The 23864-nt window shown below is 37.3% G+C and overlaps 1 protein-coding gene and 2 pseudogenes across 2 annotated transcripts in view; 1 reads left to right on the forward strand and 2 right to left on the reverse strand.

Moving 5' to 3' along the window:
* LOC112316970 (lupus La protein homolog) overlaps window positions 1–3538 on the reverse strand; it is a 37353-nt pseudogene extending 33815 nt beyond the window's left edge.
* MDGA2 (MAM domain containing glycosylphosphatidylinositol anchor 2) overlaps window positions 1–23864 on the forward strand; it is an 829607-nt gene that overhangs the window by 435958 nt on the left and 369785 nt on the right. The window lies entirely within an intron of this gene.
* LOC112316980 (tubulin-specific chaperone E pseudogene) lies at window positions 5898–8298 on the reverse strand (annotated as a pseudogene).

A 23864-nucleotide genomic window follows, 5' to 3' on the forward strand; every position in this document is an offset into this window, starting at 1 on the left:
GCAACACATCCTTTGCATTGGTTGCCTCACATCTTCTCTTGCCTCACTTACCTTTCCCACCTTATTCCCTCACCCCCCTTTCGGGGGGTTTGCGCCTCCCAAAGAAACTGTCAACTCTGTAATCCTCGCCTCGGGCTCTGCTGTTTTCAAACGATCCAGTCTGAGACAGATGGTATTACCAATCTATTCATTTAGCAAAGGATTCTGCCTACATTCTTCGAGTTGCCACCAATTGTTCACATTATTCTTTTTATGATTAGTTCTGAAGAACAAAAGTCCTTTTTCAGAAGGCATAGAAACCTTTTCTTATAAATGACTCCACTGAGTGTCAAATGAATCATAAATGAGTACATTAAATGAGTGTCAAATAATAGTGAGGTTTCGCTAATAGGCGTTTTGGCATGTCATAGTATGTAATAAAGCCAAAGTTATTCTGTGGCTCGATATAGATATGTAAGATTAATGTTACTCATTTCTCCCTATTTCCTTCTCAAATTTTAAGTTAACTTTGGAAAGTAAGCAACGTGAAAAATGGGAGGATAAGTGATGCTTGAGCCTTTTCTCTTTCAGATACTTTATAACATGCACTCTTTTTAAACCAGTAAGAGAATGAAGATTTTGATCATTTTGATATAGCCTATATTTATATAATTAGGTATCATAATTACATGTTCAAATGATTATATATATGAACACTCATTTCCTAGTTAGAGACAATTATGCTAACTATGTAAACATACAGTAATTGACTGAAGTGACAAAATCAAATAAATATTTTCATCAGAAGAATGTTATAGAAAAATAAAAATACATATCTATTTAAAATACCACTTGATAAATCCAGCATTTTCTATTTATTGGAAGTCTGCTGTGAATTGTATTCATTTTTCAATGAGACATAACAGGATTACATTTTCCCTGAAATAATGACTACATAAATTTATCAGGAGACAAAAATTCTTTTCTTGAAGTGTCATGGGAGCGTGATGGATTGCACATCATTTCCTGTTACCTGATAAACTCCACACACATTTTCCTCTGTTTTGGTTTTCTGTCCTGCACATTTGCTCTTACCAGAAGGTACTGACTGTTTGAATCTACTTGGTATGTTGGGGTTTCTTGGCATCAGGCATAGAAGTAGCATTGGAAGTAGACGTACATTTGGAATAACAAGATCGTAAGTCCTTATAATTTTCTTTACTTAAGGAATACAGTACATGGAAACCAATGAAGATAAAACTAAATTTCAGATGTGTCCAATCATTAATTGATAATGTCTATAATTTACCTCATGCCACTTAATATTTTCAGTATTAACTTCAGAACTTATGAATATTGTTTCATATATGCATATATAACACAAAACACAAAATCATGCATTGAATATATTTATATTATATATTTACATATTTGTACACATTTTTGTACACAAATATATATATTTGCACACATATCGGGGTAATATTTGGTAATTATGGGACGTTGGCTATTGTATCTGTCACTATGTGATTTTGGTTTTGTTATTTAAATGTATAAAATGAAGTTAGTAAAAGGAAAAAAGATATTTAAATAAAATATTTTAGTGCTGTGTGTACTGGTTTTAATTTGAAATGTCCAGGTAGATCAATAGGGGTTCATTTTAATGGCTCAGGGGCAAGAGGCTGAACTGGTTTCATCTGTGTCACCAATTTTCCCAAAGGGTCTGAATTCCAAGCATGGGGCACTGGGGAGATCCATTGTGGGGGGCATGGCTTCATGATTTTAAAAAGGTTCGAATTCCCCCAACCCTAGGAACAGGAGTGAGATGTTTTCAGAAATTCCTCACTTTGAGTCTCAGGTAAAGTCACCATATACGGATAGGTCAGTAATCTGCCTTTAAATGAGGAACTTTAGTTGATAAACTTTAAAGAAATGTAGTTTTCCTGTGCTTTGTCTCACATTCTTTTGTTTGCTTTTTGTGATTGGCTCGCCCTCATTTGCTTTCGCTACCTGCTGTCCTTAATACCTCTCTGACATCCCACACCCCCATGCGCTCAGGTCGCCTGTCCTGTGAAGGGTGTTCAAACTGTGAGATAGATTTCACAAAGTGGCAATTGAGGCCTAAAACTGCAAAGCTTGACTTCTTTCCTTTAAAATTAGGGACAATACACTGATGCAAACGAGATATATTTCTTCATACTTGCTGGCTTGAAAACTAAGTTGATGGGGGGGATAAAAAACTTTATTATAAGCATTGTATTTTTGACATACATTATGCTATATCACAGGGGTGTCAAACTCACTTTCACCAGGGGTCACATCAGCCTCGCAGCTGCTTTCAAAGGGCCGGATGTAACTTCAGGACTGTATAAATGTAACTACTCCCTAACTAGGGGCAAGGAGCTCGGTGCTGCTGCCGGGTAGAAACAAGGTGCTGGCCCGATGAAACAAGGTAGAGGGCCGGATTCCGCCCGAGGGCCTTGTGTTTGTCACCTGTGCTATATCAATTTTGTAACAAGCACTTTATATTTTACCTTTATATTTTGGTTTTAAATATGCAGTTGATTCTAAATATTGTGAAATAGACCTTTCTTTATATTTGGATGAAATTAAGTATGCATGAGTTTCTGTGTAGATGTTGATGGTTACGCAGATAGATGAACTTGTAACATAATGTACTATCAAACAGCAAACATTTAGTTTTAGACGTCATAAAATAATTTACTGAAATTAAGTATACTGATATCTTAAATACTGAGTATGAAGCTCTTGTATAACGGCGCTTACTTACCTTCAGTTGGAGGCCCACTAAAGTCATCTTGCCAAGCAGCTCCGGAATATTTCATGCAACCTTTAACGATGTTTCTGTTTAACAGAATGAGACTTCTGATTGTTTACATTCTGTTGATGGTGCCACTGCTCTCTTCAGTTACCAGTGGTGACTTATTCTCCATCATCCCTCTTCCTCTCGTTAAAATTACAAGATTGGAAAAATCACTTAAACTTGAGAATTGATAATACTTAGGCAATCAAGAGTTTGTGCCAATATATTAATTCCAGCGGGCACTTAGATTTTATGATGCTCATTTATATTTGTGGAAGAAACGTTGTAGTCTCCAGCAAACAGCGTAATTCCAAGGCAAGGGCCATGCACTTGTAGGATGGAGGCTCCTGGAGCCAACCTTAACTTTTACTCTGTGGGGCCTGGCTTTGAAGGGGAAGCTTATGAAGGGCAGGTGAGCATGGGGAGAAAAGGGTTTATCAGACAGAATTCAGTTACAGATAGCAAAATCTATTCTTGCTAGTTTAAGCATAAATGGATTGATCTAGGTAATTAAATTAATTCCTTACAAAATTAATTGTAAGAGCTGCAGTTGAAGGTCCTAGGGTTGGGCATCTCGGAATGAGTCCCAAAATAACACCACAGCCTTTGCCCATGGAGGGAATTGCTTTCTCTGTTAGAATCACAAAGTAACTCTTCCAAATAGCAGCTTCAAGAAAAACGTACTTACGTGTGATCGAGGGATCCAGAAGTCCACTCCAGAACTGCTGGTTTCATAACCGTGCTTACTGTAATTCTCACCTATAGAAATTGATTCCTTATAAAATACCTCCTGTTCCACTTAATTTCCTTCTGAATTGTTATTGGTAAAACGCAAATTCTGTCTGCAACCTTAGCACAGGGGAGTCTGGTAAATGCAGTTTTCGTCTTTCTGGTCTCTGAATTACAAGGTGTCCTAGTCGGAAGTTGGAAGAGATGATAAGTGACCAGTGAACTATAGCCCATGATCACATGGGGCAGTTTCCCATCCACCTATCCATATAATGTTTGATTTTTACTATAATGGGGCAACAGTCAAATTCCGCACCTTGCTGTTGCAAACATGTCTTGAAGTTACCTCAATGTTGAAGATCATGTCCTATCTACTTCCTGTTTGCGGAAACCACTGCCTTAGCACAAGCTTCTCTGCAGACCTTCTCTTTTAACTTTAAATTTTCCTCATCTTCTCTCTTCTTTGTCCAGAAGACAAATTTAAATTCCTTTTCTTATTTCTTGTCTCAGGAACATTCGGTTCCAAAAACCCCAGGCGATACTATACAGAATCATTTTGTGCTTTATTCTTCACCTCGCCATTTCAATTAGGAAAAAAAAAATATTCAGGTGAAATATAAATACGTGGAGAAAATGTTACAATGGTTCAGTACAGTTGAATAACGTGTGCTCTCTTCCCAAAGAGTTAAAGCAGCCATCTGCTTTCTCTTGCGGATGCAGAAAGGTTCTTTGGACTAACTCGAATGAAAGCCAACAGAGTCCGTTTCTGTTAGAAACACCTGAGTGAGACTAAGGAGATACTGTGACTGCAGACAGAGGGAGACCTTCATCCTAATTCCTCTCTACACCAGCTGTGGGAAAATCATTCTACTGTCTCAGCATTAGTTTCTCATCTGTAAAACGGAGCTATAGCATCTAATTGACATGGTTTTTATGAGGATTCAATGAGATACCTTAATAAAGCATTTGCCAGAGGAAGCCATTGACAAATATTGGCTACTTTTAGTAGAAATACAGGTGCTTGTTAAAATCCTGGAACTACTATTTACTAATTGTATGGTCTTGGAAAATCATTAACCTTTCTGAGGCTCAGTTTAGTCATCTGCAAATTGAGGATAATGATATTTACTTGTGCCTGGTACAGAATCCAACATAGTATTAGTTCCCATGTCTCTCCTTTCTAAGCATTATTTAAACCGAAACAAGTGAATTATAAATTCTTGCAATATTTAACCCGGGCACTGATCTAGTGAGGAATAATGTGTCAAATATGTGCAATATGAGCATACTGCGAATGTTCTCTCTGATTGATGGGTCCTGAAATGGGACCAGGTGCTTGACATTTAAAACGGTCCTCACCCTGGCTGCTGTGGCTCAGCTGGTTGGAGTGTTGTCCTGGAGACCGAAGGGTCCCAGGTTCTATTCCAGTCAGGGCACGTAGACCGGTTGCAGATTCAACCTCCGGTTGGCGAGCTTCTGAGAAGGCAAGGAGTCAATGTTTCTCTCTCACCTCAATGTTTCTCTCTCTCTCTTTATCTCTCTCTCTCCTGCCCCCTCCATCTCTCTATCTCTCTATCTCTTTCCTCCTTCCTCTCTCTCTGAAAGTAATGAAAAAAATAGCCTCAGGTGAGGATTAAAAAAAAAAAAGAACTTAAAATGGTCTTCTTTTACCCTGGCTGAGTGAGTTTGATTCCCACCAGGGCACATGCTTGGGTGCAGTAGTTTTGATCCCATGGGTGGAGTGAGTTATGAGAGATAACCAAAAAGAGAAAAATATATATACTGGTCCTCTTTCAGGTATATTATTTATGGTCTTTTTGTTGATAGGTTTCAATCACCTGTATGTTGAATTGAGTGTAAGTCCAATTTGACAGCTTCTGAGCACAGGTCATTTGCACCTCTGAATGTTGCAAGATGTGCATTAAATGTGTTAGTGTTCTTATTTTTCTCAATAGTTGCTCAAATATTTTAGGGGCAAAGTGTGAGGTAAATTTTTTTCCATAAGATTGAAAATATACACGTAGAAATTAGAAATGCGAATTTCCCTTTCCAGTTACAGGTGCCCATAAAAATGCAAAGGGGTTGATCATTCATTCTCAAATACTGTCTTAGGCCAAATTACTGTAACTTTTTTGATATCTTATTCTAATTTATATTTTTAGTTATGGGCAATGCCTTTATTATTGCTATTATATACGAGCATAAAAATGATGTCTTCCCAATGAAACGTACAATCTTTCCTATACTTCAGACAAGTTATAAAACCTCGTAAAAATTGTCGAGAGTAGAATTGTTCCAATAAATCATTTCCAGTGAATCCCAGTCACGATAAACAATCTAGTCTCCGAGTTTTATTAGTTGGCTGTCACCATTGCACTAATAGACAATTTCCAGTTTCCACAGAATAAAACTGTAATGACTGTCAGTCATTGTCTAGTTTAGTCTCTGCCCCGCGTTTTGGGGCTTACATGGGACAGCTGACATAGGAACTTTGAGAGGACGTGGCAGCAATCCTTTCACCTTGAATTGTCGTGAAGCCTAGCAGTTGTCTCTCGAGGGCCTGGGCCTCTCAGACCAAGATGATTAGGATGTTTTATCTTCGGTGTTAATCGCTACTTTTTGAGAAAAATGGTTGCTGTGGTTTGCGGTCCCCACTCAGAGGCACCACATTGGAGGCAGGGTGACTGCTGTCTGGGAGGGGCTGCCAGCAGCCCCCCATGTGGCCTGTTCTGGTCAGGAGCCTGATGCCCAGCCACCTTTTTTCATTCATCTCCAAATGCTTTTTCGCGGTCCAGCTTGGCTCCAGGAGAATCTTACCCTTGTTCAGGGTCCCCAGATGTCCGATCTTGGCCTTACTGAACTGGGTGTTGCCTCCACTCTGCTTCCTTGAGTCAGGGGTTTCTTAGGCAGGACAAAGCATGCAGACTCTAGCTTTCCCAGCTCCTTGATAAATGACCACTGCGGTATTCGACTGTCATCGACTACTATTGCAAGAAAGGAAACATTTGATGTTTTGCACCCAATTCCAGCATCTGAGAAGTGTAGAGAAGAAATTCCAATATCATAAAAGATTAGTGGTTCTAATCAGGGCAGATGTGCTATCAGAAACAGCTGATTTTCATCAGTTAATTGATTAGGGGAAGGTCTAACAATGTGACAATATGTGGAACATCAGCTGGCCTTTCTGAAATGGAAGTACTGGTAGACTCAAGGGGCTGCCCCTCCAGAACCGGCCACCCGGTGGCGCACCAGGGCACGTAGGCGTGTGATTCCTGGTGGGCTAAGGGCTAAAACCTTCCTGTTGAAAAGTTCTGTTTGGAGATAGTGAGCTAGAGGGAGATCTCAGTTTTCCACTTTGCTGTTTCATAACAGACTCAAAACCCATAGTTTCCACAGGTTTATTCCCAATCGTAACAACTTGGTCTTTTTCATTTTCCTTTCGTCCATCTTCTAGCACATAGTTGTTCTTAACTGCAGTAGGAGAGTCTACTCCAAAGTTTGCTTTGTTTGGGTTAATAAAGGATCCTCCTGCTGGGCGCCTGCATCTGAAATACACAGTCCCTTCGTGCTTCCATCACACTTGCCCTTCTGGGATCGTCCCATTTGCTCTTAACCTGTGTTTCCTGGTTTATTATGAAGGATATACATGAATACCCAGATGAAAAGGTCCAGAGCGGGGGTCCAGAGGGCCCTGCATGCAGAAGCCTGTCCCTACTGAGTTTGGGGCATACCATCCTCTCTCAGCATGCGGATATGTTCATCAACTTGGACAGCTCCCAATTCCGCAGTTTCGGGAAGACCCCATCATGTGGATGGGATTGATTATTAGCTCAATCTCAATTCCTACTTCCTTCCCTTGAGGATGGGGCTCTGTTTTTTTTTTAATATTTTAGATGAGTTATCAGAAAACACAAAATAAAATAGGACTGAATTATTTATTTGGCACAATCTGGCTAAATTTATCTGTTTGGAGAACACTAGAATACCATAATTACAGACACCTCTGTCAAGCCTCATGCTAAAAGACACATTCGTTATGAGTGTGCTAGTGTTTTTTTTTAATATCTTAAATGGTAAAAGTTCATTTGGTTGTCTTACAAATAAATTTAAGTACTGCTGTGGTAGAGTGCTGTCTCAGAGTGAGAGGAATAGAACAATTTATTCTTTATCACGTTCCTAGTACTCCGCAGTGCCTGCAATGACTTAATTTAGATTGTAGTTCTTATGAAAGTTATTCTAGATTACTGCTTCACTCTCAATGAGACTGAGAATGATGGTGAAAAATTCCCATAAGAAACACAAAAGGAAGAAAATGGAGAATTATTCAGTAGCAACCCCCCAAAAGACCCTTAAATTGTGAAATTAGTGATAAAATAATGACTTTTTTAATCATTTTAATTGTTCTATTACAGTTGTGTGAATTTTTCCCCCTTTGCCCTCCTCTCCCCATCCAACCCCCCCACCCACAGTCAGTTCCCACAGTGTTGTCCATGTCTGTGAATCATTCTTACATGTTCTTTGTCTAGTCCTTCCCCTTCTTTCTTTCCACCGTTATCCCCCAACCCCTTCCCATCTGGTCACTGTCAGTCTGTTGTTTCCATGCCTGTGTTTCTATTTCTTTCATTAATTTATTTTGTTCATTAGATCCCTCATAAGTCCTTTGTCCATTTTTAAATTGTGTTGCTTGTCTTACTGGTATTGACTCGTACGAGTTCTTTATACATTTTGGAGATCAAACTCTTGTCTGATGTATCATTGACTCCCATACGGTCGGTTCCCTTTTCATTTTGATGATGGTTTCCTTAGCTGTGCAGAAGCATTCTAGTTTGACATAGTCCCATTTGTTTATTTTTTTCCTTTATTTCCCTTGCCTTAGGAGATATATTGGCAAAAATATTGCTGTGTGGGATATATGAAATTTTCCTGCCTATTTTTCCTCTATGACTTTGACGGTGTCACTACTTTTAAGTCTTTTATCCATTTTGAGTTTCTTCTGGTGTATGGTGAAGTTGGTGGTCTAGTTTCTTTTTTTTTTTTTTTTGCATGTACCAGTCCAGTTCTCCCAGCACCATTTATTGAAGAGTCTATCTCTATTCCATTGTATGTACATGCCCCCTTTGTCAAATATTAATTGACCATAGAGACAAAAAACTACTTGACCTAATAAGTGAATTTGGCAAAATAGTGGGGTGCAAAGTCAATATTCAGAAATCAATGGCATTTTTTTACACTAACAGTGAAATATCAAAAAGAGGATCTAGGGAAAAAATCTCATTTACTATAGCAATAAGAAAAATAAAGTACCTAGGAATAAATTTAACCAAAGAGATAAAACACCTGTACTAGGAAAACTATAGAACACTGAAGAGAGAAATTAAGGAAGATACAAAAAAATGGAAGCATATACTATGTTCCTGGATTGGAGAACTAACATAATTAAAATGTCCATACCACCCAAAGCAATCTATAGATTCAGTGCAATTCCTGTTAAAAGACCAATGGCGTATTTCACAGCTCCAGAACAAATATTTCAAAAATTTATATGGAACCAAAAAAGACCCCAAGTAGCCCCAGCCATCTTGAGAAAGAAGAACAAAGTAGGAGGGATCACTATACCTGGTAGCAAACTATACTACAAGGCCACTGTAATCAGAACAGTTTGATACTGGCATAAGAACAGACACAGAGATTAATGGAACAGAATAGAGAACCCAGAAATAAATATTGATTTCTAAATACAAAAGTGCTAAATTTAAATTAGGGAAAACTTTTAGAGTGCTGGAAGAAACATTATAGTGAAATTTGACTACCTTCCTGTATTTAATTTACTCAAATTACAAATAAAAGTGTTTAGAATACAATGTATGCCATTACAACACCTCCTCTGTCATAAAAAAAACTATGAACATATTGATGATTAAGTTGTGGAGGCTCAGATTTCTTTCTTTTTTTTAAACAAGGTGTCCTGTGTTTGTTTGTTTTTTAGGATTTATTTATTTATTTATTTATTTTTAGAGAGAAGGAGAGAAACATCAGTGTGTGGTTGCCTCTCATGCACCCCCACACCGGGGACCTGGCCAGGCAACCCAGCATGTGCCCTGACTGGGAATCGAACCTGTGACTCTTTGTTCACAGGCTGGTGCTCAACCCGCTGAGCCACAGTAGCCAGGGCAGATTTCTTTCTTTTTAAAATAGTAGTTTATTCTTTCTCTCATGAGGTGGCACTTAAATCTTTTAAACGTTTTAAATATTGCACATCTAGTCTTTTCATTCTTTCTTCAAGGGTATTACTTTCATTGCTCTGCATTTGGAAAAACTGGATCTTTTATTTATAGTGTCTTCAAATATTGTAAGTGCATGTCTTATATTTTGCATAATTTAATTTTTTCATGACACATAGTGTTTGCCTGCTAAGTACTGAATGCAGAAATTATTATAGATTAAATAAGATAAGCATAAATTCTGTCTAGAAAATAAATCTAGATATTAAGAATTTTGAGACAGTATAATGACTTCATCATGCCTTGAAGGACCTTCCTTAGCATATAATTTTTACCTTGAGGTTAGCCCACAGTCTAAGATGGATCCTCGAGGCCCAGTTATTACATTTGCATTTCAAGCAGCAAGGAAGAAAAGGGAAAAAGATAAATGCATCCATGCCCTTCTCTTTTAAGGAGCTTCTTTAAAATGCCCACAGAACACTTCTGCTACAAGGTATATATGTGTACAGAAAAAGTTACAGTAACTTAGCAGGCCTGAGAATACTAGGCTTAGAAAGTCCTGCTGGCAAGGTTGGCCTTCCTGGGTTGGCATCTGAGAATTTGGATTTCATGAAGGGCCTCGCTATTCTCTATCTCCTAGGCAGCAGGTGCCTATGTGACCAGCTCCCAGTAAAGCTGAGTCTCTAATGAGCTTCCCTGGTAGACGTTTCACACGTGTTATAATTTAATGCAAAGGGAATCAAGTGCCTCTTGTGGGACTCCATGGGGAAGGGACCCTTGGAAGCTTATACCTGTTTTCCTCTGAACTTCACCCTGTACACCCTTCCCTTTGTTAATTTTGCTGTGTATCCTTTCACTGCAATACATCCTATCGTGAATACGACCATATGATGGGTCCTGTAAGTCCGCCGAGAGTCCTGACTCAGTGCTGTATACTGTGGCTGCCTAGTGGAGTAGATTTTATCTAATTCGTGTTTTCACTGTTATGGGTCTTGAGGATCTCTGACAAAACATGAAAATTTAGTAAATGACTATGTTACTACTTCTCCAATATAGTACAAATGGTAAAGTTCACCATAGATGTGATGATGGTTTTTTTGGAATTAAGACTGATAATATGATTTTGCATTTTTATTGACATTTTCTTTTCAAGGTGATGGCATAGTTTTCGGTCTGAGTGACTGGAAGGGTGGTGTTGATATTAACTGAAATAGGCAGGACCGAGAGCAAGAGTTTATTCTGGATGGTGCATTGGAAATGGAGGGTGGATGCTATTGCCAGCTGACTGGGATTCAGGGAAAACACCTGAACTACAAGTACTGTCTTATAAGTTATCATCGTATAGATGATATTTTAAGTACTAGAGGGGTGCCTGAGGAAGTGAGTGTAGATAGAAAAGAACCACAAGGTTAAGACACGGCCGTTCTGCGGTCAGGGAAGTGAGTAGGAATGGCCAGTGGAGGCCGAGCAGGATTGGCCAGTGAGGAAGCAGCTAAACGAGTCCCTTTCCATTTGCCTTATGGAGAAATTGGAGAATATCTTTTATTTTTTCCTATAGCTTATACAAAATATTGTAATTCTTAAAAATTTAGGTTGTGATAAAAATGAAGTCAAATATTTACATTGCAATCATATTTGAACATATTTATCGCAGTTTGTTATTTTTATATCAGCTATATTATACTGATTAGTAGTCTAAATCTATTCTAAAACTTGGGTGGTTTTGTGATAAACTAATTCATAACTCACATCACCTATTATTCTATCTTTATTTTTGTGTTTTATTCTCTAATATTGCCAGTTCTCTTGAATGAATTTATCTTTATAAATTTACCTTTACCATTTATCAATGTTTACTTTTGTCCTGCTAATTGCTAGTTCAATAACAATTTAAAATTTGACACTAGAAAGGTATCACTTGATACTTTCTCTAATTCCAACAACCCATGCTCAAAATATAATTCTGTGCTGCTAAGCATAATGGGAAAACATTTAAATTGATTAATGTGAATTCATTAAAAAGTATAGAATTTAAACAAAAATCCTTTTGTGTATATTTCAAAATGAAAGCAGGTGAATATAGAGTCAACTGTCACTTGACGAAAATGTACTAAAATAGCAATATATCACTTAACTGAAACTCATTGCTGTATATGGTGGGTGTCTGGTGGAGTGGGATTTTATCTGATTTACATTTTCTTTGTCAGCAGAATTATAGTGCTAGGAATCCATTTGAGCAAAAATGACTTTTTAAGTTGTTACTATTATGTTTCATGCTCAGTACTTTGGGCTGGGGACACCGAGATCAAGAACAGGCCTTGCTGTAATCGCTTATGATTTATCAAAGGCAAAAGAATCATGTCTTTGCTCTGGTTCTTTGGAAACAGAGCTTGAGATGAAGATTCACATGCAAGTGATTTGTTAAGGAAGGCCTCTCAGGAGAAGCTTGCTCAGCATCAGAAAGCATGAGAGGAAAGGGAAGAAGGCAGGCAACCTGTGATTTTAGGAGATTAGCCTCAGCTGATCCTGCAAAGAAACTGTGGAATGTAAATTATCCTTCCACACTCATCATTCATTGGCTGGGGGCCACTGGGTAGGACGGGAAGTCCCAAGCATTCCCAATACTCCGCCTCTCAGAGCAAAGAGGCTGCACAGCCCAAAGACCGCATTCCGTGAGTAACTGAAGCCTAATCAGCTGCATGTGAGCAGGATAAAGGGATGCTGAATGAATCAGGCAAAACACCAGTTATTTGCCACCATATATAAATAGCCAATTTATATAACATGTGATGAGTACTCTCATAGACAGAATTTCGGAAGAGCGCAGGCCATAGGAGAGGTTGATGCAAGAGGGAACACTTCCTAATACATGATTTCTGGAGGATCAGAGGGAGTTAACTAGAAATAAGTGAAGGAAGAAGGGAGGACTTTCAGGTCAGAAGGGCGCCTGTGTACAAAGGCTCAGGGTAACATGGTCATGGAAGAATTGGAGCTGTAAAACAGAAAATTTTGCCTACTTCTTAAGCCTGTCACGGGATGAAATAGAAAAGCTTTTTGTAAACTATTAAAGAGTTAAAATCTGGTTACTGGTTGTTGGCAGGCCATGATTAATATCTTGATTATGCTACAAAATAAAATCCTTCCACAATGCAATCTGTATCAAAACCCACGTTTTGTTTTCACAAGCGTTTGCACAAAGATGTGCCCTCCGCGGTCACCTGTGACTTGAAGGAATGCAAGCAGGCCCTCCCGCAGTGCTTCCTATGCACAGGGCAAGCCCAGTGTGGCTCAAGATAAGCACTCGTTTTATCTAGTTTCTCTTACTGTTTATTCACACGAGAGATGAGGGAATTCTTCAAAGTCGAAGTCCAAAGAAAAACCCATGGCCAAAAAAAAAAAAAAAAGATCAGAAAAACTAAAGGCTTCTCTGCTTTTAGGCCTGTCTAGGCTCAGACATACCCATCCTCACCTGTGATTTTTCTTTTGTTCCCAATGCCTTTACGACAATGATTTCATCTCGTTCACCATTCTGTTCTCTGACTGGTGAGGAGACCGGGTGATGTTCACTCGCTTTTTTTTTTATTGTTTCCCTGGGCTTCTTATTTGCTCTACAAGCCCTGAGAAATTCTCCCTTATCACACTGGAAACATACCAGGTAGTAAGTCTAACTCATAGAAATCTTTTAAAGCTGTAAATTATATTATTAGTAGTAGTGGTGTTAGTAATGTCAGTAAAAGAATGTCAGTGGGTGGGAAAATGTGATGTTTTATGCATGGAGTTTAGAAGTTGTCGGGTTAAAATTGTGTTGCTTTGTCGGACAATTGTGATTCTTTTCTGTATAATTAGATTCAGAAGCAGGGGTGACATTTTGCCATATTTTATGGTAAACTGATACAATTTATTAAATATTGAACCTGGATTACCTGGGGTCCTGTGCCACTCACAATTCTATTTACTGTATTAAATAATTCAAAGAGAAGATGTTGCCTCTGTAATTTTCTCTGATGTTGGTGCAGGAAAAAGGGTAAACATTTTTCTCATGAGTGTGATGGGCACCACTCATAATCACCTACCACAGGTGTTCCTTAACACTCATTCAGTCTGATGCTGTCTTCCTGTCTTTGTTTAGATCCCAAAAGCTCTGGTGGCGAGTCATCCCATTAATTACAGCAGATGACACAAGGCAGGGTTTATCTTTTTCTCTGGCTTTCTTTTTCTGATGTAGGATCTTTTTTCGTAGTACACGCAAGGCTGAGACAAAGCTCAGCTTTGTGCCTATAGGTTAGCCTTAGTGTCCATGGCCTAAGGCCTTGGCAACTGATAGAAAGTAACTTCAATTCACAAATCCTCATTCACTGCACATTAACTAAAGGCGGGAATCTAGGAGTCTGAGCATTTAAGGTCTAAGTCCTTATGGAGTTTGTAGCCTCTGTGTAATAATATCCTTTTGCGGATTCAGCGAGGTCTATCTTTCATCTGTGCTTTAGGTTTTTCACATTTTTTAAGTTATCTCAGACAACACTGATTTTATTTCAGGCTGCTGTACATAACAGCAACAATGGTTCAGAAACATCATTATATCAAAAAAAAGAAAGAAAGAAAAAATTTTATGTCAGGAGTTGGATGACCCTAAAGTAGTTGTTATGTTCTGTAACCTAAGAGGATTTCTGTGTTGTTTATTCTGATTAGGTGGAATTTATGGTAAAAGAGTTTTCCATAAATTCTAGTGTCTTTCTTTTTCTGTTCCTGGTATTTTTATGGAAATTATTATTTTAATGTCATTGTAGAAAGGATTTAAACACAATCATATTTAATAATGTGGCATATCTGAAATTGGATATCCCCTCTTCTCTTTTTCCAGAATTATTGAACCATCAGATTTTAGCAATGGGCTGGGAGGGAGGTGCCACGCGTGGTAAGGAGTACAATTCTCAGTCTTTCTTTCCGCTAGGGATGGGATGCAGCTATATGGTGTAAGCAGACGTGACTGTAGGGGATGTAACTATATGATGAGGCAGCATCCTAAACTTCCTGTAAGAGACAAATAGCAGGCACTTTTTGTCTTTTCCTCTTTCCTTCTGCTAGGAATGGGGTGTGACAACTGGGTTTGTAGCTGATATTTTGGACCTTGAGCTCAAGCAACACATAGCCGGGAAGGCACCTCTAAAGAGCCCGAGTCTCTGAGCCCAAAAGAGCCCAAAGCCTTTAAGTACACACTGGCCTGCCTCACTCCAGGATTTTTTTTTTTTTTAAATACAGGATCGACTGTAACTTTCACCTTGTAGAAATATCTATTAATTGTCTACCTAACTTAGAGCAGAACCTAATCCTCACCATCTACCCCCACCCACCAAGTATCATTTCAAGTGCTATATTTTCATTCAACAGATTCATGTGGATTATCTACTAAACTAATTGCTGAATTATTCAGTGTTGAATTACTCATGAAGTCTTCCAGTGGTACTTCCTGTGTATTTTACTGCTTCTCCAATGACATTCTGTGTACCTCTGCCAGGCTGGCTCAGAAGACTCTTCATGTGAAGAAATTAAAAGTAAAGATTAATCAGTTCTACAATTCTTTTTTTTTTTAAAGATTTTATTTATTTATTTTTAGACAGAGGGAGAAAGAGAAGGAGGGAAACATCAATATGTGGTTGCCTCTTACATACCCACTACTGGGGACCTGGCCCACAGCCCAGGCATGTGCCTTGACTGGGAACCGAACCTGTGACCCTTTGGTTTGCAGGCCAATGCTCAATCCACTGAGCCATACCAGCCCTGGCTAGTTCTACAATTCTTGCCTTGATTAACAAAGAGTAGTTCAGGTGAGAGTGCAGCAACCTACATTAAATTAAAATAAATTAAATGAATACATGTTTTATTTATTTGCTTTTATATTAATTCTTTATTACAGAAACTATTTAGGGTTTATGTTTTTCTCTATGTACTCCTTTCGCTGATTTTTCATTGATTTTAGTACGAAATGGTTTTCTATCCATTGACATACAAATAGTTAGCAGTTTTCCTTTTATTGGGTTGGCCAAAAAGCCTGTTTAATTCCATAAAATAAGACACATTTCTCATTTTTCACCCAAAACTTTATTGATTTGGATATTTTAAGTAGGTTGGATATCTCCTGTGTGGTACAACTTTGATTGTTCTCAGTTAATGTCTCAATGTGATTGCTATCAACTTCAACTGGTCTACTCAACTGTGGAGCATCGTCCAGCGAGAAATTTCCAACACGAAACTTTGCAAATCACTTTTGACACATTCGATTGGTCACAGCACCTTCTCCATACACTGGACAAATCTTTTTTTGTGTTTCAGCTGTGTTTTTACCTTTCTTGAAATACCAAAGTATAGTATGCTGAAAATGTTGCATATTTTCTTCCATCATCAATATTAAAATGGCTGCACAAAAAATTCACGAATTTTGCTAAGTTTTTTTAAATGCACACTATTATGACAGCTGTCACAAAACAATCTAACAAAATTGTTTCACATGTGGTTAAAGACAAATAAGTGCTACTAGAGTACAGAAAAAACCAAATGACCGTTTTGGCCAACTGGATAATTTTCTCTTTGAACAATGACTGGATTTCCATGAGCTTGTCATTTTAGGGTTACCCATGTATGACTATTGAATAAAGTCCGGGTGACATGGCCTGTCCTGCCTCTGCTTTTTTTTTATTAAGGTTTTATTTTGTTATTTTGTTTTGTTATAAACTATTATTATCTATAACTGCCTACTTCTCACGTATGTGTTGGAATTTCCCACTGCAACTGCATGTTTCTCAAATTTTCCTAATTTGTCTTATAACTGTAGCTGCTCTGTACTTCACTGAATACCAATAAATAGCAATATGCTTTTGCTGTCAGTTGTGACTTTTAATGTTACATAAAGTAATGATCTTCTTCTTCCTGTTAATGTTTTAAATTGTAAATTTCTCATTAATTTAATCTTGTTGTATATATTGTCACTTCTGACTGCTTGATTGATTTTAATTTACGTCTTTCTGTCCATGTCTTCTTTTCCAGTCTTGCTTTCTAATCTTTTATGGATGCCTCATTTTACTATATATTAAATTATATTTGGTGAATAACATAAAAACATCTTACTTTTAAATCCAGTTGTTATATATTATATACTGTGAAGGGGAAACACCCAGAAAACCCAGAATTTATTTATAAAAAATTGTGTATTTATTCTTACATGTTTAACTTCAGTCACCTCTCCATTTGATGCAATACACCTACCGAGCCTTTTTTCCCACTGCTCAAAACAGTTTTTGAGCTTGTCGATTTCAATGCCTTTTAGTGCTTCTGCTGTTTCTGGTTTCACCTCTTCCACATCAGCAAAACGTTTCCCTTTGAGGAATTTTTTCATCTGAGGAAACCGAAAAGAGTCACTTGGGGTGAGATCAGGTGAATAGTGGGGGCGGGGCACGGGGAGTCGTGCCAGTTTTGGTCCAAAACTGCTAAACACTCAGCATGGTGTGGGCAAGTGCGCTCACAAATCACCCATCATGAAATGGGCAAACCCACTGAAGGAGTCTTCAAAAAAAAATTCACTCAAGAGAAATGCAGCCTCTCACAACCATACCAGCTGGTACACTGATACAGATGGGTTCCTAGAACACTTTACCGGGGGTAGGGGGAGACTGTACTACAACAGGCCCACCCTCCAGAAGGTCATTCCAGGCTTTTTGGTGTCCTCTGATACAAATTATATGTATAAATGTATATTTCAAAATTATTTAAATTATATAAGTATATTATAATTTAATTAAATGTATATACATACATACATTTAAACTTGTTTCTTTTAAATCTAGTCTAACAGACTCTTATAACATATAAATTCTATCTGTTCACATTTAGTGTATTACCAATACAACTGTTTCTATCTTAGTCTATTGTTCTTATTTATATAAAGTTATGTATTTCTCTTTTCCCTTTGCTCCAATTTTGCTCATTTTATCAAATTGCTGTTCTTTTCACTCTTTCCCTTTTATCTCATCTTCTCTCCCATTACTGGGACTGTACATTTAAAATATTATTATTATTTTTATTGTTGTTCAACTTTAGTCGTTCCCATTTCTCCCCCATAATTTTCCCCTGCCCTACCCACCCCTATCCCACATTCAATCCTCCCCCTCGCTGTTGTCTCTGTCTATGAGGCCTCTGTATGTGCTCCTTGACCACCCTTACCCTTCTTTCCCCCCATTACTCCCTCTCCCCTCCCCTCTGCTCACTGTCAGTTTGATCTTTATTTCCATGTCTCTGGTTCTATTTTGCTCACTTGTTTTGTTGATTAGGTTCCACTTACAGGTGAGATTATATGGTATTTGTCTTCCACCAAGTGGCTTATTTCACTTAGCACAATGCTCTCCAATTCTATCCATGCTGTCACAAAGGGCAGGAGTTCTTCCTTTCTTTCTGCTGCATAGAATTCCATTGTGTAAGAGTACCAGAGATTTTTGATCCATGCATTTACTGATGGGCACTTAGGTTGCTTCCAGTACTTGGCTATTGTAAATTGTGCTGCCGTGAACATTGGGGTGCTTAGGTTTTTTGCATTGGTGCTCCAGGGTTCTTAGAGTATAATCCAAGCAGTGGAATTGCCAGGTCAATAGGCAGTTCCATTTTTAGTTTTCTGAGGAAATTCCACACTGTTTTCCACAGTGGCTGCACCAGTCTGCATTCCCACCAACAGTGCACTAGGGTTCCCTTTCCTCCACATCCTCTCCAACACTTGTTGTTTGTTGATTTGTTTATGTTGGCCATTCTGACCAGTGTGAAGTGGTATCTCATTGTAGTTTTAATTTGCATCTCTCTGATGGCTAGTGATGTTGAGCATCTTTTCAAATGTCTCTGGGCCCTCTGTATGTCCTCCTTGGAGAAGTGTTCGCTCAAGTCCTTTCCCAATCTTTAATTGGATTGTTTGTCCTCCTGGAGTCACATCGAGTGAGTTCTTTATATATTTTGGAGATCAAATCTTTGTCTGAGGTATCATTGGCAAATATATTTTCCCATATGATTGGTTCTCTTTTCATTTTGCTGATATTTTCTTTAGCCATGCAGAAGCTTTTTATTTTGATGAAGTCCCATTTGTTTATTCCTTCCTTTATATCCCTTGCTCTAAGGGACATATTGGTGAAAATATTGCTATGTGGAATACCTTACATTTTCCTTCCTATGTTCTCCTCTAGGACTTTTATGGTGTCCTTACTTATATTTAAGCCTTTTATCCATCCTGAGTTTATTTTTGTGTATGGTTGATATGGTTTTGTGTATGGTTTTGTGTATGAGTTGGTGGTTGAGTTTCATTTTTTTGCATGTAGCTGTCCAGATATCCCAACACCATTTGTTGAAGAGACTATTGTTACTCCATTTTATGCTTCTGCCCCCTTTGTCAAATAATAATTGACTGTAGAGACTTGGGTTTATTTCTGGGCTCTCTATTCCATTCCATTGATCTATGTGTCTGTTCTTAGGCCAGTACCAGACTGTTTTGATTACAGTGGCCTCATGATATCGTTTTATATCAGGTATTGTGATCCCTCCTACTTTGTCCTTTCTCAAAATTGCTGCGGCTATTTCGGTCATTCATGGTTCCATATAAATTTTTAAAATATTTGTTCTATGTATAATATGCCATTCAGTCAGGCATTTATTGGTATTGGTACAATTGGTAACAAATTTCATACTGTTTCTCCCACAGAGACACACTCCTTCCCCTTCCACCTCTCCTGACTTTTTCCCTCCCTCAGGGCGTTCAGAGTTGTACCTCCCCTGGGTCCTGCACCCAATCCAAACTCCGAAGCTTTGCCAGGATACTACAAATCCTCTTATCACTGTGTCTTTTTGTTTTGAAGAAAGTTTATTTAGTATGTACATTTTATATTATCCCATGGTGAACCATACTAATGCATCAAATGTCCATCTATGTATTAATGTTTAATGTATTTCTGTATATTTTCCAAACTGATGGCTTCAGATCCAGTTTATTTCTTGGGTGATTACAATGTTGTCTCAAGTATTTTTTTTCCAGGTGGGATAATTTGAACCCTGTGGTTACTGAGTGTTTACATATCACTGAGTATTTTTCTTTCACATTAAGATGAATGAGACACCCCCCCCTTTTTATTTATTTATTTTTTACTTAATTGCAGAATCTTCCACTGTTTAGAGCTTTCGGTGTTGGAGATAAAAATCCTGAAGACAGGCTGGTCTCCATGACCACCCCAGGTGTATCAGTTAGAATTAAGTTTGGCCGGTTGTCGTAGAAAATCCCCAGAAAGTATAACGTGAAGTAGAATTTGATTTTTTCTCATGTAGAAGTCCGACTGTACATGGTTCAGGTCAGTTAGGTACAACTCTGTGATGACAAGAATTGAGATTTCTTCTGTATTAGTGCTTCTCTTGTACTTGATTTTCATTCCAAATAAGCTCATGGTCCAAGACGAAAACCATTGGAAATATGCTGCCCAGCCTAATGTGTAGCTGGAAAATGTTTCTTGTCCTGGGCAGCCTTGTGGTCGGTGAATAATTTGGATTTCAAGTACAATGTAAGAAGGGAAAAGCCGGTTAGGGAATAAGCAGAATCAGACACATTATAACAGTTTATTCTTTCAGCCTGGAAGCATATACAGTTTTCTTTGTAGACTTTGAAGTCACAACTTTTATCAGAACGTGTCTGGGGTGTCTTTTCTCATCAATTAGACATTTAATTTGGTAAGTCCTCTCAATGAGTAGATTTATGCCTTTCTGCAGCTCAGGAATATTTCCTTTTAGTACTTATTTTTAAAAAGTAGAGGGAAAAAGGAAAAATGTTTAACATCTAGACACCTGACTATTGTACTTTTAATGTTCTGAGTGAAAAATTAAAAATCCCTATAAAACATCTCTGCTACTTACTAAATAATGTAGAGTGTTTCTCAGGTAAGAACTTGTGTGTTTAAGTTTTGGAGTGAGTCAGTCACTTTTTCATAGAATAGTGTTTTTAACTGAAAAGAGTGATTGTTATAAAAGCAATAGTTATTCAGACTTGGGTATATGGCAAACATTTTTTCAAAAATGAATGTAATGAAACTTCCATGCCCCCTAAAACACTTTAGCTGTATTTGTCACTAATGATCAAATTCACATTTTCAGAGAACTGGAAGAATTTTGGAAAGTCTGCCAACATAAGCATGATGGCTTCCCAACACTTAAATACTGTTCTGGCGAGACTGATGATGAGACTAATAAACATGACTTGTTTATATAATAGAATATGTCAACATTTCAAAGATATGCATAATTCAGTGAATTTATATTTTCCAAATGACTAATGCACGCTGCAATGAAATCACGTAAGAATACAGAGAATCCATACAAAGTGCAGGGTGGAACAATGAGTGTGAATGTAACGGAGTACCAAAGGCCACTGATGTGGTTACAGATTCTACTTTTCATGCAAATGTTAAAGCTACCACTCACAGAGCTTTAGTGTGATATTAAAGAGGACTATTCACAATTATCTGAAATAGCTATGGAAATATTTTTCCCTTAACAGCTAAATATCCATGTGAAGTCAGATTCTCTTCAACTATTTCAAACAAGGACACATATTAGAACAGGTTGTGTGTAGAAGTTGATCTGATTATTCAGCTGGATCTTTTCCCCTAAACTAGATATTAATGAGATTGGCAGAACTATAAAACAATTCCATTCTTTGTTTTGGAAAATACAGTTTTTCTGGTTAAAAATATTCCTTATATTAACATGCCATTAGTTTATTAATGTAATGTGAAATGTGTTATTATACAGTTTTATAAGATCTCAGCTTTAATTTATAATACAATTATGAAATGATATAATTCAAATAAACACAAGCTATTTGGGGCCCTTAATAATTTTTGAGTTGTTTTAAGACCAAAAAGTTAACTGTGAGTGTCTGTTGTAGTCTCTTCTCTCTCTTTCACCTTCCTCTTCCTGCTCTCTGGCTCCCTTCTGTCTGTCTGTCTGTCTGTCTGTCTCACTCTCTCTCTCTCACACTCACTCTCTCTCTCTCTCTCTCTCTTTCTCACACACACACACACACACACAAGTGCACATGCGCTCTTGGTCTGTCCTCTATTCCAGAACAATTTCTAGTATTGATCAGTATTCTACAATTTAATCACTGTATCTTAATACCATACTTTTAATATCCACAACTGCTAGATCATTTTTCTAAGTCTTTTTATCCTGAACTTACTTTTTATTTTTTTGAAATATGAGCTTACTTTTTACTTTTTGAAATGTTTATTTTTTAAAATAAATGTTGGTTATTATAGCACGATAGTCAAAGGAAAGTTGGTATCTTAAAGCTGGTATCTTTGTGTTAAAACAAAACACAAAGCTGGAATTGTGTTTTGTTTATATCTTAAAATACTTATTGTCTTAGAGTTAGCGTATCTCTACAAGAATAAAATGTGTAATTAGTTGAAGTCTTCCTTATTGGTTTACCTGTAATAAAAATGGAACTCTGGCTTTCACCAGGGTCCTAGGTACACCCTGTCCTTTTATGAACAATTTAGTGATCAACTTATATACTGCTAAAATCAGGAATCATGCTTTCTACTTCTGTGCACAGAGTATATTATTCCATGCTCAGAGTAGGTGTTGAATAAATATTTGGTATATAATTTTGTGAATTACTGAATTTTTATCATCTTTACATAATCTCATTTCAATCACAATTAAGGACAATTATGATTATATTCTTACTGATATTTTAATGATTTGTGGAACTTTTTAACATACTTCTAATGTCATTACATTATAAACTTCAATTAACATTATATGGAAGTAGCATAGATAATGGCAGTATTATAGGATTTCCATTTTGAAGACTCAGTTTTTAGTGGCATTTTTTCATGTTTCTTCATATGTGTTTGACCAGAGGACTTCTGTCAGCTATGTCCCAACCTAAAAATAAAAACAAGCAAGTATGAATTATACAGCAGGGACAAGGAGAGAAAGACAAATTCTTTTACTTCTTTTTTTGTATCATCCTACAGTATTATCATGTGGCTTTTGTTCAGGTTTTGTAAACTAAAATAACACAAAATTTCAGTTGAATGTCAGTCTTTATTACTAGCAAAAGCTAAGTCTGTCGTACACAGCTGTGTTTAAAAAATAGTATTGTTTATAATGGAATGTTTTAGACATTCAGTGTTTTGGCAGTGTGATAGAAATGTTCTCTTTGGAAAAGTTTGCACATTTTTTGTAAATAATTATTGATGTAAAGTGAATTCTAATTTTCAAAACAAACAAGTTATTTTGGGGCTTATTAAAGGAAAGCCATAAAAAAGCACTTTTAACAACCAGGTATATAAAATTACATATAATCTCAATTAGGCATTATAGTAATATTTTTCATTTTATTTTAGTTTATATTTTATTTTTTAAATTACATTTTATTGATTATGTATACAGTCCTTCCAATTTCTCCCTCTTTTCCCCTCTCCACCCAGCACCTCCACTCCCTCAGGCAATCCCCATGCCATTGTTCATGTCCATGGGTCATGCATATAAGTTCGTTGGCTACTTCATTTCCTATACTGTACTTTACATCCCCTTGGCTGTTCTGTAACCACCTGTTTGTACTTCTTAATCCCCTCACCTCTTCACCCATTCCCCTATATACCCCTGCCATCTGGCAACCATCAATATCCTTAAATTACCCAAATCAAACAGGACATGTAAAATTCACTAATGAAGCATGTCCAGAAAGAAATTGAGAGCCTACCTGTAGTACTTAATACTAATAAATAAAAAGTGCATTACGGGATTTGGAAAATATAAAAAAAAAATTAAGTGCCCAGCAAAAGTAGAAGCTCATTCACATTTCCAGCATTCTCTAGTAGATTTCCCCCTTATTCTCAGGTGTATGTTCTGAGACCCCCACTGGATGTCTGAAACTGAGGCTAGTGATGAACCTTATATACATGTATACTGTTTTTTCCTGTACATGAATTCCTTAATTTATAAATTAGGCAAAGTAAGAGTTTATCAACAACATTAGTAAAATAGAACATATACTGCAATAAAAGTTATGTGAATGGGCTTGGGGCCAT

This window comes from Desmodus rotundus, chromosome 7 (assembly GCF_022682495.2).
Source record: "Desmodus rotundus isolate HL8 chromosome 7, HLdesRot8A.1, whole genome shotgun sequence".
Lineage (NCBI taxonomy): Eukaryota > Metazoa > Chordata > Mammalia > Chiroptera > Phyllostomidae > Desmodus > Desmodus rotundus.